The sequence below is a fragment of the Carcharhinus amblyrhynchos genome, chromosome 1, assembly GCF_965287045.1.
Source record: "Carcharhinus amblyrhynchos chromosome 1, sCarAmb.v2.hapA, whole genome shotgun sequence".
Lineage (NCBI taxonomy): Eukaryota > Metazoa > Chordata > Chondrichthyes > Carcharhiniformes > Carcharhinidae > Carcharhinus > Carcharhinus amblyrhynchos.
The window spans coordinates 166,245,619-166,261,764 of record NC_137324.1 but is presented as its reverse complement, the minus strand read 5'-3'; the positions used below and the strand labels follow the sequence as shown (position 1 = coordinate 166,261,764).

The 16,146-nt window shown below is 46.5% G+C and overlaps 1 protein-coding gene across 5 annotated transcripts in view; it reads left to right on the top strand.

Moving 5' to 3' along the window:
- LOC145347181 (thrombospondin type-1 domain-containing protein 4-like) overlaps window positions 1-16,146 on the top strand; it is a 428,571-nt gene that overhangs the window by 36,240 nt on the left and 376,185 nt on the right. Inside the window, exon 1 of one of the 5 annotated variants that reach the window (XM_080195030.1) lies at window positions 9,841-9,915. The exons of the other annotated variants lie outside the window; for them this stretch is intronic. The gene's annotated coding sequence lies outside the window, so the exon portion shown is untranslated. Of the gene's footprint in view, window positions 1-9,840; window positions 9,916-16,146 lie in introns of those variants that run through there. 5 annotated transcript variants of the gene reach the window in all.

The window sequence follows — 16,146 nt, the reverse complement described above, 5'->3', positions numbered from 1 at the left end:
CAGCTTACAGCAAAGGGCGTAATCGTGCATACGCAGATTTCTCTTCTGTGCAACAGCGGGACGAGAAGGTAATATTGCCTCGCTTTGAATTTAACCCATGGATATTGGTGCAGCAGAATATTGTACTGATGTGAGAAGCCACTTGCATACTATAGGGCAGAACCTTACCTTATTTCTTTTTAAAATGTCAGGCTGAGATGGAAAACCTGTAAACCACATCTTGACTTGAAAACCAGGTGTGATCTACATCGACACGGCCTAGTTTTCACTCCATGTTGAGCTCCCCTCAGGGTGAAAGAAATCAGTGAGCATGTGGGCATGGTTTATGCCGTCACTCTGTCAGGGTGGGCCTGAATGAACCAGCAGGGCCAGCTCCACGGAGCTCAAGGCGCCAGCTTTAAAGGGTACCCCGATCAACATCTGAAATAAACATTAGCCCCCCCCCCTCCCCTTTACAATCATCGGGTGTTCCCCTCTCCCCCACAATTTTATGAGGCTGTCTTTTCCCCCTCACCACCACCACTAAACTATTGCTGGCATTTCACCCCCCCCTTCACTGCCCACTTCCCCCCATGCCTGCGAGTTCCCCTCTCACTGCCTGCTCTCCTCATCGCTGCACACCCCCTACACCACACATAGCTGGAAACCACCCACTGCACCTCCCCCCCCCCCGCACCGCGGGGCTCCTATGAGGATCAACCTCCGGCACAGCCCCCTGGCACAGGCTGGCACTGCCAGGGTAGCACTGTGCCAAACTGTGCAAAGGGGCAGTGCAGGGGTTAGTGCCACGGCATGTCCCTGTGCCCCGGGAGGTGTCTATCCTTACCTCTGCTCCCTCAGTGGAGATCCCCGTCGACTGAATCTCATTCTGTTGAAGCTGTTGTACACCCTGTGGACACGTCATAACATCAATGAGGTTTGGATATTCAGTGAGGGGGAGAGAGGGTGGGGGGTAAATAATAATATTCAAATTCATTCAAATCTGCTAAAATGTGGGCGTGAACCTTGTGACATCACCAGCAAGGGGGTGTGGAAAATTGGGGAATGTGATCTCTCCCAGAGCTTTTCCCGATTCTCTCCGGATTATCTGCCTGCCTCGCCGTTCTCTCTGACCGTGAATGCGATCTGAAATTCGCCCCCATTAATGTCAGGCAATAATTCCTCGATTATTTATGATTCTTTTTGAAGCACTTTTTGAAAACTGGAGTGAGATTGTTAACAGGAGCCACTTTGTCAGGGATCTTGCACATTGGGCCAGGGAGAGAAATCCCCTCGGGAGCTAAACTTAGCTCTGTGACCGCCCCCCCCCACCCCACTCCCCCTCCCCCAGGGGGATCCCCTCAATAATTTCTCATTTGGCCAAACCCGTTGTCAGGTTCGCTGATGTCGTGTCGGCAAGGTGTGAGTATTTAGTGAGGGGAGGGGGAATCACGTGGGCCTACTAATCAGATTAAAATTTATTCAAATCTATTTAAGATGTGGTTCCTGCCATTTGTGGGCGGGAGCCTCGTGATGTCGCAGGGAGGGGCGGGGAAAATCAGGAAATATGATCATTGTAGAGGATTGCGTTTCCCAAATCGCTCAGCATTTTCTGCCTGCCCTGATGATCCCACGCACGGAGTGAGGGCTCAAATGCCCCCCTGAATGGTTCACAATTGTAACTGCTTCGTGATCTGTAAGTAAGTCTGAAGAGAATTGCTGCTTCTCACTGCAATATATTTTCAATATCTACAATGCAACGTAGCTTTATCACAATATTTCAAAACCTCAAAAAAGCCCATTAGAAGGGTCGAGATTGAGTGGGAGAACAGATAAGTAGACACAAGGGCAAGGTAGAAGTCAGTGGAAAATCTGTAAAGAACAATGTCTAGTATAAAACAGATTACTGATTCACTGTAAGCCTGCTCTGCCCTCCTATCCTGGCAATCTCAAACTCACTCACAGTAAACTTTCATTAGCAACTAAATAAAAAAACTCCAGCTAATGGGAGGTGAAGGCCCAGTGGTATTATCACTAGACTATGATTCCAGAAATTCAGCTCATGTATTGAGGACCCAGGTTCGAATCCCGTCATGGCAGATGGTGGAGTTTGAATTCAATAAAATACTTGAATTAAGGATCTACTGATGACTGTAGAACCATTGTCGATTGCCGATAAAAGCCCATCTGGTTCACTGATGTCCTTTACGGAAGGAAATCTGCTATCCTTACTCAGTCTGGCCTATATTTGAATCCAGAGCCACAGCAACGTGGTTGACTCTCAACTGCCCTCCAAGGACAACTGGGAATGGGCAATAAATGCTGGCCAGCCAGTGATGCCCATGTCCAGCGGATGAATAGAAAAGGAATTCCACCCTCCTTTCATCAGATAATTATGATGACAAAGGCCATTGAGCCCTGTTCATTTAATCCATCCCAGAATGACGCACTAATACATGTAATACATATATAGTACATGTGTTAGTAATTCATGTATTAGGAATAGGCCTTTGGGACCCTTGAGCCTGATTTATCATTTGATAATATTGTCTACGTTAGACCAGTGACTAATTGGGTGTAAACTGATTTGGGACATTGTAAAAGGTGCAATGTAAATGTAGACTTTGCTCGGAACTTTCCGTGACTTCATTCTGTGACGGGTTTCCAGGTGGCAAGTGACGGAGTCAGTGACAAGTCCCAGAAGATCCCGCTGCTGCCAATGGTGGGCCACTTCCTCCACAAGAAACATACTGTGAAGAGGCCAAAGAATTCAGATTCCCACACTGTTGAGGTGGGATTTAAGCAGGCTTCCTGGATCATTGGCCAAGACCTCTAGGGTACTAACACTGTAACTACGACATGACTGGACTTCCATTATGCGCCACCAGCAGTCAAACTGCTTAGCAGCGTCAGAATTGTGTAATCCCCGAGCCTGACACATCCCTCTCTCCTCCATCACCGTTCAGATAAAAGGCCAACCTTGATTCAATATCGGAGAAGCAGCATCAGCACAACATCTGAACATTGGGTACCAATCTGGTAAATCTACAATTCAGGACTACATGCATTCCAAACTGCAAAACCTGCATGCAATAGGCAGACTTAACCAATCCCGTAAGAAATGGATCAGGTCAAACCTCTGAAACCCTACCACCGTCAGCTGTTAATGCAATGGACACAGTGACAAAGGCATGGTGGCACAGTGGTTAACACTGCTGCCTCACACTGCCAGGTTCAATTCTAGCCTTGGGTGACTGTGTGAGTTTGCATGTTCTCCCCGTGTTGTTGAGGTTAACCAGACAACGCACAAAATACTCAATCTCCCAAGCTTTTATTACTTGCTAGCAAGGAGAACAGACAGTGAATCTCACTAGGATGCTTTAATAGAGTTCTGCAGAACAGTGTCAATTATAGCACCTTTTAGCCATTGAGAGAGAACATGCCAGTTAAAGCAGCAATGGCCTTACAGTTTGGTCTGTACTGCCAACCAATAGAATTTAACATCATTTCAATCCTTCATTTGCATTTTTATCACCTATACACACAGCTGTACAGAATTCTTGACATTTTTAGCAGTAAGTGTTCAATAAGCATCCTGATTTTCTTCAAGCACAATCAACACTTGGAACATTCTGTGTATTCTCAAGGACCCACTCATGCTGCAAAACAGACTCAGACCCATCACCTGTTAACGGCTGGTTCCAACTTCCACCGTGTCCGCGTGGGTTTCCTCCAGATACCCCGGTCCCCTCTCACAGTCCAAAGATTTGTGCAGTGGCCATGCTAAATTTCACCTTACTGTCCCAAGATGTGTGAGTTAGGGGGATTAGCAAGGTAAATATGTGCGGTTGTGGGCATAGGGCATGGATGGGATGCTCTGTCAGAGAGTCAGTGTAGACTCAATGGGCTGAATGGCCTTCTTCTGCAATTCTACAAGATTACATAGCTAGTGGGAAGAGATAATTCTCAGAAGATCCCCATTTTCATTGATGATGGAGCCCTGGCAATGTGTCCAAACGACAAGGATGAAGTATTCACGTTCACCTTCAGTGGATGATTCTTTTGGCCTCCCCTCCTGAGGATCCACTATTACAGATGTTAGTCTGCAGCCAATTCAATTCACTTGACATGATCCTAAGAAATATCAAGTGGATAGGGTAATGACAATGGGACCTGACAACATTGCAGCTGTTGTACTGAGAACCTGTGTTCTGGATCTAGTCTAGGTGAGAGGTCACATGACACCAGTTCAACAGGTTTATTTGAAATCACGAGCTTTCAGAGCGCTGCTCCTTCATCAGGTGAAGTGGAATGCGGTACAGAGGCACAGAATACACTGGCGGGAATGATGATGGCCTGACACTAACTCATAACCAAGTGTGTCAAGGGCGGCGCGGTGACACGGTGGTTAGTACTGCTGCCTTACTGCACCAGGGATCCAAGTTCAAATCTCAGCTTGGGTCATTGTCTGTGTGGAGTTTGCATGTTCCCCCTGTGTTTGCTTGGGTTTCCTCTAGGTGCTCCAGTTCCTCCCACAATCCAAAGGTGTATGGGTTAGGTGGATTCGCATTCTAATCAGTAATCTCTAAACTGTCTGTGCTTTATATGCTCTGTCTGAGGCCAGAACTCTCCATTCACCTGACAAAGGGACTAACCCGAAAGCTTGTGAGTCTATTATCAAATAAATCGGTTGGACTAAAACCTGGTGTTGTCAGACTTTTCACTGTGTTTAGGTGGATTGGCCATGCTAAATTGTGTCAAGAGGACCAGCTAGGACAATGCATTGGGTTATGGGGATAGGGCCTGGGTGAGGTTGTGGTCGATGCAGACTCGATGGGCCGAATGGCCTCCTTCTGCAATACGATCCTATGATTCAAAAGATAAGTGCAGACAGTGCAGTGCAAAGTAGGCCAGCTGAAAAACAAATCTTTCTGGGTAATCACACGTGCTGATAGAAAAATGCAAGCAGTTAAGTATAAATGAAGTTGGAATATAACCCAGTGATGTGTGACCTCTCATCTTATCCACCCCAATCCAACACTAGCATCTAGTCAGACTGAGATGTTCCAGTACAATGACACTATTGACACTAACCCGATTATGTGAAAAATGACATCCATGCACAAAATAGGCAGGACAAATTCAAGATGACCAGTTATTGCCCTATCAACCCGCCTCCAATCATTGGGAAAATGATGGAAGGAATCCCCAACAGTGACTGATTCTATAGTAATGGCCTGATCAGAGATGCCAAGTTTGAGTTCCATCATGAACACCAACCCTCAGTGCATCCTTGACATTAAGTCAGCATTAAACCAACAATCCTTGGGAAATCATCCAGTGGTGAGAGTCGTACCTGCCACAGACAAAACTGGCTGTGAAAATCGGAGGTTAATCACCTCAACCCCCAGGACATTGTTACAGACGTTCATAAGGACAGCATTCTAGGGCAAACTATCTTTAATTGCATCATCTATAGCATTGCCTCCATCGTAAGTTCAGAAGTGGGGATTTTGGCTGTTGACTGTGCATTGTTCAGGCTCCTTATGAAATCCCTCAGATGGTGGTGAATCAGTCCCTGAGAGCATGCAGCAAGATTTGGACAACATCTAGGCTTAGGTTAATACATGATGATTAACAACTCACCAAGCAGGGTCAGGCAATGAGCATCTCCAGCAGAAAGAACCGGGCCTCCACTCCATGGCATTCGGTGGCATTACCGTCACTGAATCCTACACATCACCCTTACAAGTTGATTTGATTTATTATTGTCACATGTATTAACATACAGTGAAACGTGTTGTTTCTTGTGCGATAAACAGAAAAATGTACCGTTCATAGAGAAAGGAGAGTGTGCAGAATGCAGTGTTACAGTCGTAGCAAGGGTGTAGAGAAAGATCAACTTTATGCGAGGTAGGGCCATTCAAAAGTCTGACAGCAGCAGGGAAGAAGCTGTTCTTGAGTCGGTTGGTACGTGACCTCAGATTTTATATCTTTTTCTCGGTGGAAGATGGTGGAAGAGAGTATGTCCAAGGTGCATGGGGTGCTTAATTATGCTGGCTGCTTTTCCAAGGTAGCGGGAAGTGTAGACAGAGTCAATGGATGGGAGGCTGGTTTGTGTGATGGATTGGGTTACATTCATGACCTTTTGTAGTTTTCTGCAGTGGCAGTGCAGAAGTCACATCAAGCTGTGATACAACCAGAAAGAACGCATTCTATGGTGCATCTGTAAAAGTTGGTGAGAGTCGTAGCTGACATGCCAAATTTCCTTAGCCTCCTGAGAAAGTAGAGGCATTGATGAACTTCTTAACTATAGTGTCGGCATGAGGTCACCATTGAATTCAAAAGTGCCAATCACATAATTAATTTGAATAGGTCAGAGGCTGGGTATTCTAAAGCAAGTGATTCCCAGATCTTGAATCTCCAATGTCTTTCCATCATCTACTTGGCAGAAGTCAGGAGTATGATGTAATGCACTCCACTTGTCTGTGTAAGTGTAGCTTTGACAAAACTGTGAAATATGTGATACCTTATCTTTGTATAATGCCTTTAACATGATGTAGTTTTCCACCATACTTCAGAAGAGCATAATCGCACTAAATGATACCATGCCAAAGGGTGGTGACCGAAAGCATGGTAAAAATGGTAGTGTAATAAGTCTCTGGAGGCAGAAGTCCTTTATCAAAATTCATTTATTTACAAGATCCAACAATACTGTACAGAGTGCTTTCAGTTCGTACTCTACATCTGGAGTGCCAGAGGAACTGACACTCCTTTTTAAGTACAGAGCATGGGGTTCCCTGATTGGACCATCAATGTGGCCCTCAATCAAGGAGTTCATATTTCAAGTAGGCCAATCTCAATTGCCTGATTAAAATTGTTACAGTAGACTTTAAGAATTGTTTCAAAGGGGGAGAGAAATAGGTAGAGACTTAAGGGAGGAATTCCAGACAGGTAAAAGCATGGCTGACAATGGCGGGGTGAAGCGAAGTAAGGATGCACAAGGAAGCAGAGTTGGAGGAATGCAAATTGAGGGGACATTATAGACATAGGAAGGCCATGTAACGATTTGAACACCGGGGTGAGATTAACATCAATACATTGCTGGACCAGAGCCAACATCGACCCATGACCAAAGAGCGGATGGGTGAATGGGATGGATATGTGAGTTAGGATAAGGCAAGCAGATTTTTGGAAGAACTTGAGGCTTGGGAAAATGAAAGATGGGAGGCTAACCAAACAGCGTTGGGATAATCTGCTGGTTCCGCCAAAAATGGCCATCAGATTCTATTTACATCACAGGAGTTGAGTTTCCATATTAAAAGGGCTTATTGTTTAATAACGGGACCGTTATTAATGGCAAACGAAGACAGTTAAAATCAACTCCACTGAATAGTTAACTAGCGCAAAGAGAATAATATCGCTCAGTAACGAACTGATGTTTTCCAAATTAAAATTGTACAAGTACAATTAGCATAACTTAAGTTCTAAAAATTCACATGGAAGCCAGTGAATTATCTCTCCTGTGTTTTGTTGATTAGTAGAAAAGTTAATGTTCTGGTAAATTAAAACTATGAGACAAATTCTAGTTATTACTCCCAAAACAGCAAAAAAAGGGGCTAGTAGAAATAAAAGCAGGCAGAGCATAAATAATGTCTAACTTCATTGTGCTTCAATCTTTGTTATTTTTCTCAGAAAATTGAATTTTGAAAGAAAATTATCCCTCACTGCGAGAGTCATATAGGAGTTGGGAGGGCAAGAGCTGTGGGAGGCACAGTGACACAGTGATTAATGCGACTGCCTCACAGCGCCTAGGAGCTAGGTTCAAATCCAGCCTCAGGTCACTGTGTGGAGTTTGCACATTTTCCCCGTGTCTGCATGGGTTTCCTCCAGGTGCCCCAGTTTCCTTCCACATTTCAAAGATGTACAGGTTAGGTTGACTGGCCGTGCTAATCAGGGGATTAGCAAGGTAAGTATGTGGGGTTACAGGAACAGGGTCTGCGTGGGACTGTGGTTGGTGCAGGCTCAACGGGCCAACTGGCCTCCTTCTGCACTGTAGGATTCCATGAAGAAGCGTTGATTTGATTTATATATATTGCATATATTGGGTCACAGTAAAAAGTATTGTTTCTTGTGTGCTACACAAGACTATGTAGAGTTGATATGGAAAAGGAAAGGAGAGGGTGCAGTAGTCTTACAGTCACAGCTGGAGTGTAGAGAAAGATCAACTTAAAATATATGCTAGGTCCATTCAAAAGTCTGGTGGCAGCAGGGAAGAAGCTGTTATTGAGTTGATTGGTACGCGTTCTCAGACTTTTGTATCTTTTTTCCCAACAGAAGAAGGTGGAAGAGAATCTGCCCAGGATGATTGGAGTCCTTGATTATGCTGGCTGTTTTGCTGAGGCAGTGAGATGTGTAGACAGAGTCAGTGGATGGGAGGCTGGTTTGCGTGATGGACTGGGCTACATTCACAATCCTTTGTAGTTGCTTGCGGTCTTGATCAGAGCGGGAGCCATACCCAAGCTGGGGCTGAGAGAGATTAGGAATTAAAGGTTAAACGTCAGGAGGTCTGTGGCTTTTTGGTACCTGCCCCTAAAGGGAGTGAGTGGATGGAGGGTGAAGAGTGAGGTGAATGACAGCAGAATGAGAGGGAGATGAGAATTCAGTTGTTGAATGGGGTGTTCAAATGGGAAGTGATGAACTAGCAAGTTAAAAGGTGTGTAGGAATGTTCTAGAAGTGGGATCTGGGTGGAGGCACAAGTGATGAAGAGAAATCATGGGCTAGTAACCATCCGCAACCCAATTGCAGCTTATCACAGCTAGTGGCACCTTACCCCCTGAAACCTGACCTACCATTTCCCACCAGGAAGGAGAGAAACAGAGAGAGAGGGAGACCCAAAAAGAATAGGGGAGGGAGAAGGGTGGAAAAGATGAGCCAGACAATGGAAATGGTGAGACATTGAGACAAAGGCAGCTGGGCCAGGTAGCAAACAGGTTATGTTCTCTAACTTACTGGTTGGCACATGGTGGGAGGTAGACAAGAGGTTATGTTCAGAGGTAGACAAACAGGTTATGTTCTCTAACTTACTGGACTCCTAAACTCAATCGAGGAATTGAGTTTAGGAGTCGGGAGATAATGCTGCAGCTGTATAAGACCCTGGTCTGACCCCAGGGAGTACTGTGCTCAGTTCTGGTCACCTCATTATAGGAAGGATGTGGAAGCCATTGAAAGGGTGCAGAGGAGATTTACAAGGATGTTGCCTGGATTGAGTGGCATGCCTTATGAAGATAGGTTGAGAGAGCTCAGTCTTTTCTCCTTGGAGAGACAAAGGGTGAGAGGTGACCTGACAGAGGTATATAAGATGCTAAGAGGTATTGATCGGGTGGATTCCCAGAGGCTTTTTCCCAGGGCTGAAATGGCTGCCATGAGAAGACACAGGTTTAGGGTGCTGGGGTCTAGGTACAGCGGAGGTGTCAGGGGTAAGTTTTTCACTTAGAGGGTGGTGGGTGCTAGTGGTGGCGGTGGAGGTGGATTCAATAGGGTCTTTTAAGAGACTTTTGGATGAGTACATGGGACTTAGTAAGATTGAGGGTTATAGGTAAGCCTAGTAGGTAGAGATATGTTCGGCGCAATTTGTGGGCCGAAGGGCCTTTTTGTGCCGTAGTTTTTCTACGTCCTATGGATGGTACACAGTGGGAGGTAGCCAAGAGGAATTGCAAGTATGGATTGGGAGGCTGGAGGCATCACTTTCACCATCTGGAATGTCAACAAAACCAGTGAAGGGAATAACTAGTTTAGAATAAGCTGGGAGCTGTCTCTCCCCCTTCAAGTACCTGAACCATAAAGTAAGCTGCTAAAAGAGTTACTGAGTTCTGAATGTAAGTGTTTTGAGTGCTGGGAGCTCTATAACTCACCGGTACTGTGATGGAGTGGAGGTATGTTGGATTATTGTAAGACTTTACTGTTTCCTGACCCGTGGCCTCTGCTTGTTTTTCTAATTCCGCTAACACAATATCCTGGTTTTTCAGGTTTGTTACCCACTTGACTGCTATAATGGCATTCCTCAAAGGGCAGGATTTCAGCACTTCATATCTGTGTGTCATTTGAGTAATGCCTTGGCAAGCTAACTTTTTTTTTAACAACAATCTGTAGTATTTTTTATGGAATACACTGAACCAGGTTTTAACAGCAGGGAGTTTCTTAAATGTTCTGCCTCGTCCCTGTTTAATATTGTAACTACACAAAGATGGATTTATGACATGAAACTGTGCTGCCTGGAAGTCTGTTGTTCAAGTTATCTGAGGGGAAAAGATAGTTATTAAATTATTTCCTGCAAATGTATTACCAAAGCTGTCTACTTGACCCCTTTTAACACATCTGTGCAGAAATCCATCTTCATTGCAGCCTGCAACAATTTTTTCAAATGATTCCAATAGTTGTCCACACCATGTTGGAATCTAATCTTTCTGTTGACCATTCTCATATGAAAAATGTATTTAATTTATTCTTTGATGGGATGTAGGCATCGCAGGCAAGGCTAGTGTCTGTTACCCAATCCTAATTACCCTTGAACAGAATAGCTTGCTCAGCCATTGCAGAGGGCAGTTAAGAGTAAATCCCATGGCTGTGGGTATGGACCCCCCTGTAGGCCACACTAGCTAGGGATGGCAGATTTGCTTCCCTAAAGGACATTTTGAACCAGATGGGTTTTTGCAGGCCAGACCATAGAATTAATCATAGCTTCATAGGATAGGTTCATAGAATCCCTACAGTGCAGAAGGGCATGCATCAATATCAATCCCACCCAAGCCCTATCCCCATAACCCCACGTATTTACCTTGCTAATCGCTCTTAAGGAGCAATTTAACATGGCTAATCAACCTAACCCACATATCTTTAGACTGTGGGAGGAAAGCAGAGAACCCAGAGGAAATCCATGTATACACAGGGACAATGTGCAAGCTGCACATAGGAGTCACCTGGGGACTGAATTGAACCCGGATCCCTGGTGCTATGAGGCAGCAGCGCTAACCACTATGCCGCCCCAGGTAACGACGACAGATTTCCTTCCCGGAACAGCATGAATGAACCAGATGGATTTTCGCAAGTGGTTTGTCTGTCCTCTATTTCTAAATCTTGTCCCTATTTCCCTCACTTCTCCCAGGGTTTTTGCCCACTTTTTGAGTTTTCATTTTTCTGCAAGTGCAATGGACCTTTGCCTTCAGCTCCAAGTCCTGCTGGCCACGTGCATGGACCTGACCAACATAAAAAATCTAAACCGCGCGTGTGCTCCTTTTTCCCAGTCAATGCATGCCCAGGAGGCCCAAGATTCGTAGGATCTTGGAGTTGCAGGCCACAGAGCTGAAGATGAAGGTTAATTTTAGTTTAAATGTTGAGTCATTTAAATTTTTTTTTTGCCACACACTTGGAGGTCTGTTCACCAGTTGGGAACAACAGGCCTGGAGTGTTTTTTGGGTCAGGTGTTTGGCTGTTTCACCTCATGCTTCTATATTTAATACTGTTATTGAGTGAGTGTGCTTGTGGAGGCCAAGACTGTTTCTCAGGATATGCTGGTTCTCAACTGTTGAATGCGGGCCTGCTGGGCCTTCCCACTGGAGCCTCCCAGATCAGGAGGAGGGGTAGCAAAGAAGACATTCAAGACTTGCACAGTTGATAAGAAGGTGGTGAAGGAGCCAAGAATGCAGGAGGCATTGGAGCGTGCAGGCATCCTGAAAACGAACACCATGGTTGAACCTCACACAGGAGCAGTGTTTAGAGGCATTGTCAATCAGGTTGTTATCCTGCGTGGACTACAAATCTTCAGTTCCAAGAAAAAAGAGATGTTTGTGTTAACGTAGATCAACGTCATGATCAGATTAGATTCAGAGAAGATAATGGTGTCACGCCACGTGCATTTTGCACTGTGGTTTAATTTATTTTGTGTGATCTGTTGTAGTATGGTCTGAAGCCTAGCACCACAATATGTACTGCCCTGCCTGTGATGGTAAATATCACCACAGCTGTAATTATTTATCCCTCTGGCTCCTTCCAAACCATTTCGGCGAATCCCTATAATGCATAAGGAGGCCATTCAGCCCATCAAATCTGCACTGACCCTCTGACAGAGTATCTTACTCTGGCCCTCTCCTCCACTCTATCCCCGTAACCCCACACATCTACCATGGTTAATCCATCCAACCTACACATCTTAGGACAATTTTACCCTTACCAATTCACTTAATCTGCACGTCTTTGGGTTGTGGGAGGAAACCGAAGCACCCAGAAGAAACTCACACAGATATGGGGAGAACATGCAAACTCCAAACAGACAGTGACTCAAGCTGGGATTTGATCCCAGCTCCCTGGCGCTGTGAGGCCACAGTGCTAACCACTGTGCCATCGCCCTATTCTTGGCAAGTCACTGTTTACAAAGTGCTAACAGTTCAATACCTTTCCATGCAGAGGTTTAAAAGAGAGAGAGAGTCACTGAGATTTCCCACTGCTAGATTCCAAGCCTGATTCTACCATTTTGACTCTAAGTGCTGGGTGGACTTGAAACTGGGAGTGTTTCAGATCCGACTTTTAGACCAGTTCTCAGGCGTCCCCATACGCCTAAAAATATACAGCGATTCCGAATCACGCTGCAGAAGCTTGAAACCCTGCAGTTCCAATCAGTGCCTCCAACCGCACATGCGCAGAAAAGAAAATGATCGAATGCGGCTCCCCGCCATGTCCTTCCTGGCTGGGCAATGTCTCCCTCTGTCCCTACAGACATCGCCCCACAGCCACAACATTACTAACCACCTTATCCCCTCACCCCATGCCACTCAGACTGATCGTGAGGCCCTCCTCCCCCCTTCCCCCTCACCGATCTCAGACAGAGTGGTGGTGGACCCCCCCCACCTCCGCGCACTGATCTTAAGCAGAGAGCATTCGGACACTCGGCACTTAACTCCTCGCTAACTGGAGTGCCCGAATCAGACTTTCGTGGAGCGTGTCTGTTTTGTGCTGATTCTGGATGGGCGAACGCGGTGGTAAAGGGGAAGTGCCGGTAAGGGTGGGCATGCAGCTCATTAAGTCAATTTAAATGCATGCAAATGCATTTAAATGGCTGTTGCGTCCATTTTCGGGCCTTGGTATAGAGGGAGCCATCGTGGAGACGGGTGCAGATCGCGCTACTTACCTCACGTCCAACTTTACCAAGTCTTCGCGCCTGAAAGCGGGAGCAGCGCGCTGGTAAAATTGGGCCTGTCACGAGTCCGATTTGCTTAGCGACAAACAAGGGCTCCCATTTGCTCATTGCTCAACGTGTTTGTGACCACGGGCAGAGGGTCTTGCCAGTCTGCTCCTGGCTGTCTGGCAACGCGTGTAACCCTCCCATGTTATGCTCAGTCCGCAGCACCTCCAGCAGGTGGCTGCCAGGATCAAGAGCTGTCCTTTCTACCAACTGGCTCCTGGATCGTGCCAAGCACTGGGGCACAGATGTGGAAGTCTGGGAGCCACAGGGCAATGGGGATTCTGACCGGGCAAACCTTTGATGTCCTGAACCAACCTATCTGGACAGCCCGAGGGCTCGGGACAGCCTGGAATGAGTGTCGAGACTTGTTATTGTTTGCTGCACGGTTCAAGCTCTCACCATCAGAAGAGGAGCCCTTGAGAAAATTGCGGAAATTCCTGGTGGAATGTGACCCTGGTGTCCAATGGGATGAATCACATCTCCTTTCTGTCTGATGCCTAAGTGTAAGCACATGTTCCTGCTTAGTGGGGAAATGCTTTGTTTGCTGTGGATCTCAAGGGTCTGTGTGATCTGTCGTCACTTGTGGCATGATGTGGTGGTAACCTGACCCTTAACGCGTAGATTTTTCCTCCCCAGTCCCTGGAATTTTTCATCGGAAGGCTGAATGAGAATTGTGTACAGCCATGCAAAGTGATCAGCCAGTACAGATATCCCTGCACCCATGTCAAGTTTGAAGGGGCGGCGCAGTGGTGCAGTGGTTAGCACTGCTGCCTGACAGCTCCAGAGACCCGAGTTCAATTCCGGCCTCAGGTGACAGTCTGTGTGGAGTTTGCACATTCTCCCCATGTCTGTGTGGGTTTCCTCCAAGCGCTCCGGGTTCCTCCCACAGTCCAAAGATGTACTAGTCAAGTGGATTGGCCAGGCTAAATTGCCCCATAGTGTCCCAAGATGTGTAGGTTAGGGAGGTTGAGGAGGTAAATACTCGAGGTTATGGGGAACAGCTCTGGGTGGGATTGCCCCTTAGTGTCATGGGGATTAGGTGGGATACAAGGATAAGGCCTGGGTGGGATTGTTGTCAGTGCAGACTTGATGGGCCGAATGGCCTCCTTCGGCATTGCAGGAATTCTGTGATTCTAAGAAGGACATTGGGAACACTCTGACCTCTAAACTGACCGACCTGAGGCCCAGGGAATGCTGACAAGCTCGGCCTGGGAATTGTGGGTTAGGCGTTTATCTCCTCATGGTGTTGGCTGCCCCGGAGACAGTTGTTGAACAGAAGCAGTGGAAATATCCCATCCTGCCTCGCTGGAAACACCCAGCAGCACCACCACCCCCAGCTGGTCAATTTTGCTGTCTGTGCTGTTGTTTTGTTGTGGAGATGCCGGCATTGGACTGCGGTAAGCACAGTAAGAGCTCTCACAGCACAAGGTTAAAGTCCAGCAGGTTTATTTGGTACCACATGCCACAAGCTTTCAGAGCGCTGCTGAAAGCTACCAAATAAACCTGTTGGACTTTAACCTGGTGTTGTGAGACTTCTTACTGTTGTTTTGTGCCGTTGCTTAGACATTTCAAAATGGCAGTGGACTGGTTTCCTGCCTTTTGTACCACGCTGGTGGGCATCAGCCCAGGCAGAGTTACTGAGCTTGGGCTTGCGGGACAAGTGGACTTCCATGGCACCTCTGCGTGTAGTGAGTTGATGGATGGAGTCCACTCGGTTGGGACGGGCTGACCAAGGCGATGCTGAGTTGAGGATTATTGTCGGTAAGGTGTAGTTATGGGGCCCGGAGTGGACATGGGAGACGTGGTATCAGTGTTTATCTATGATCTCATTCATGCCTGGTCCGCAGAAGGAGAGAAAGAACCAAGCTGGGTGGAGTTGTGTGTGGGTAAAATGATCCGAGGCCACTCGGAACTGTAAAACCAGTTATGTTTGTTCATGGGATGTGGGCATTGCTGGCTGGGCCAGCAATTATTGTCCATCCTTGAGGGCATTTTTGAGTCAACCACATTGCTGTGGCTCTGGAGTTATGTATAGGCCGGACCTGGTAAGGACTGGTAAATTTCCTTCCCTAAAGGGCATTACTGGGTTTTTCTAACAATGGACAATGGTTTCGCAGTCACCAGTAGATTCTGAATTCAAGATATTTTTTATTGGATTCACATTTCACCATCTGCCATAGTGAGATTTGAACCCAGGTCCCCAGAGCATTACCCTGAGTCTCTGGATTATCAACCCATTGACAATACCACTGTGCCACCACCTTCCCTAAGACGTGTGATACATCTTCCAGCAGTGTGGGTCTTTGAGGCTTGGAAATAGGAGTGGTAGGGCCAGTGTCTGCTCTTGCAGTGTCGCCATCACTGTCCATCTTTAATGAATGTGAGGCTGAGATTCCAGATCGAGACCATGATCATCCTGGGCCGCAGTGTCCATCGAATGGCACCAACAATAGACTAAGATGGTACTATTACCACTGCTACCATGTTCAAATCCGATTAGCACACCCTACAGCAAGGAAGAATTGTAGGAGTGTCAAGGATTTACTGAAAAATGAGTTTATTTACAGTATTTACATAGTGGGTTAGAGGGAAGACACTTCTCCCCTTGGTGTTGCCTGTCTGCTGCCCAGGGTACCTGGCACAAGGGTGGGGGGGGAACCTGCAGCCCAGGGGCCATGTGCAGCCCATCTGAGTTCTGAGTGTGGCCATGAGGCACTTTGTTGACCGTTGCCCACTCATAATTTTGCCCCACTCAAAAATATTTCCATCCATGTAGTCTTTTTCTACCAGACTGATTGAAGTGATACGCATGTGAAGCAAAACAGGTTTATTTGCTGGTACAAGCTTTTGGAGCACAGAGCAGCGCTCTGAAAGCTCATGATTCCAAATAAACCTGTTGGACTTTAACTTGGTGTTGTGAGACTTCTTA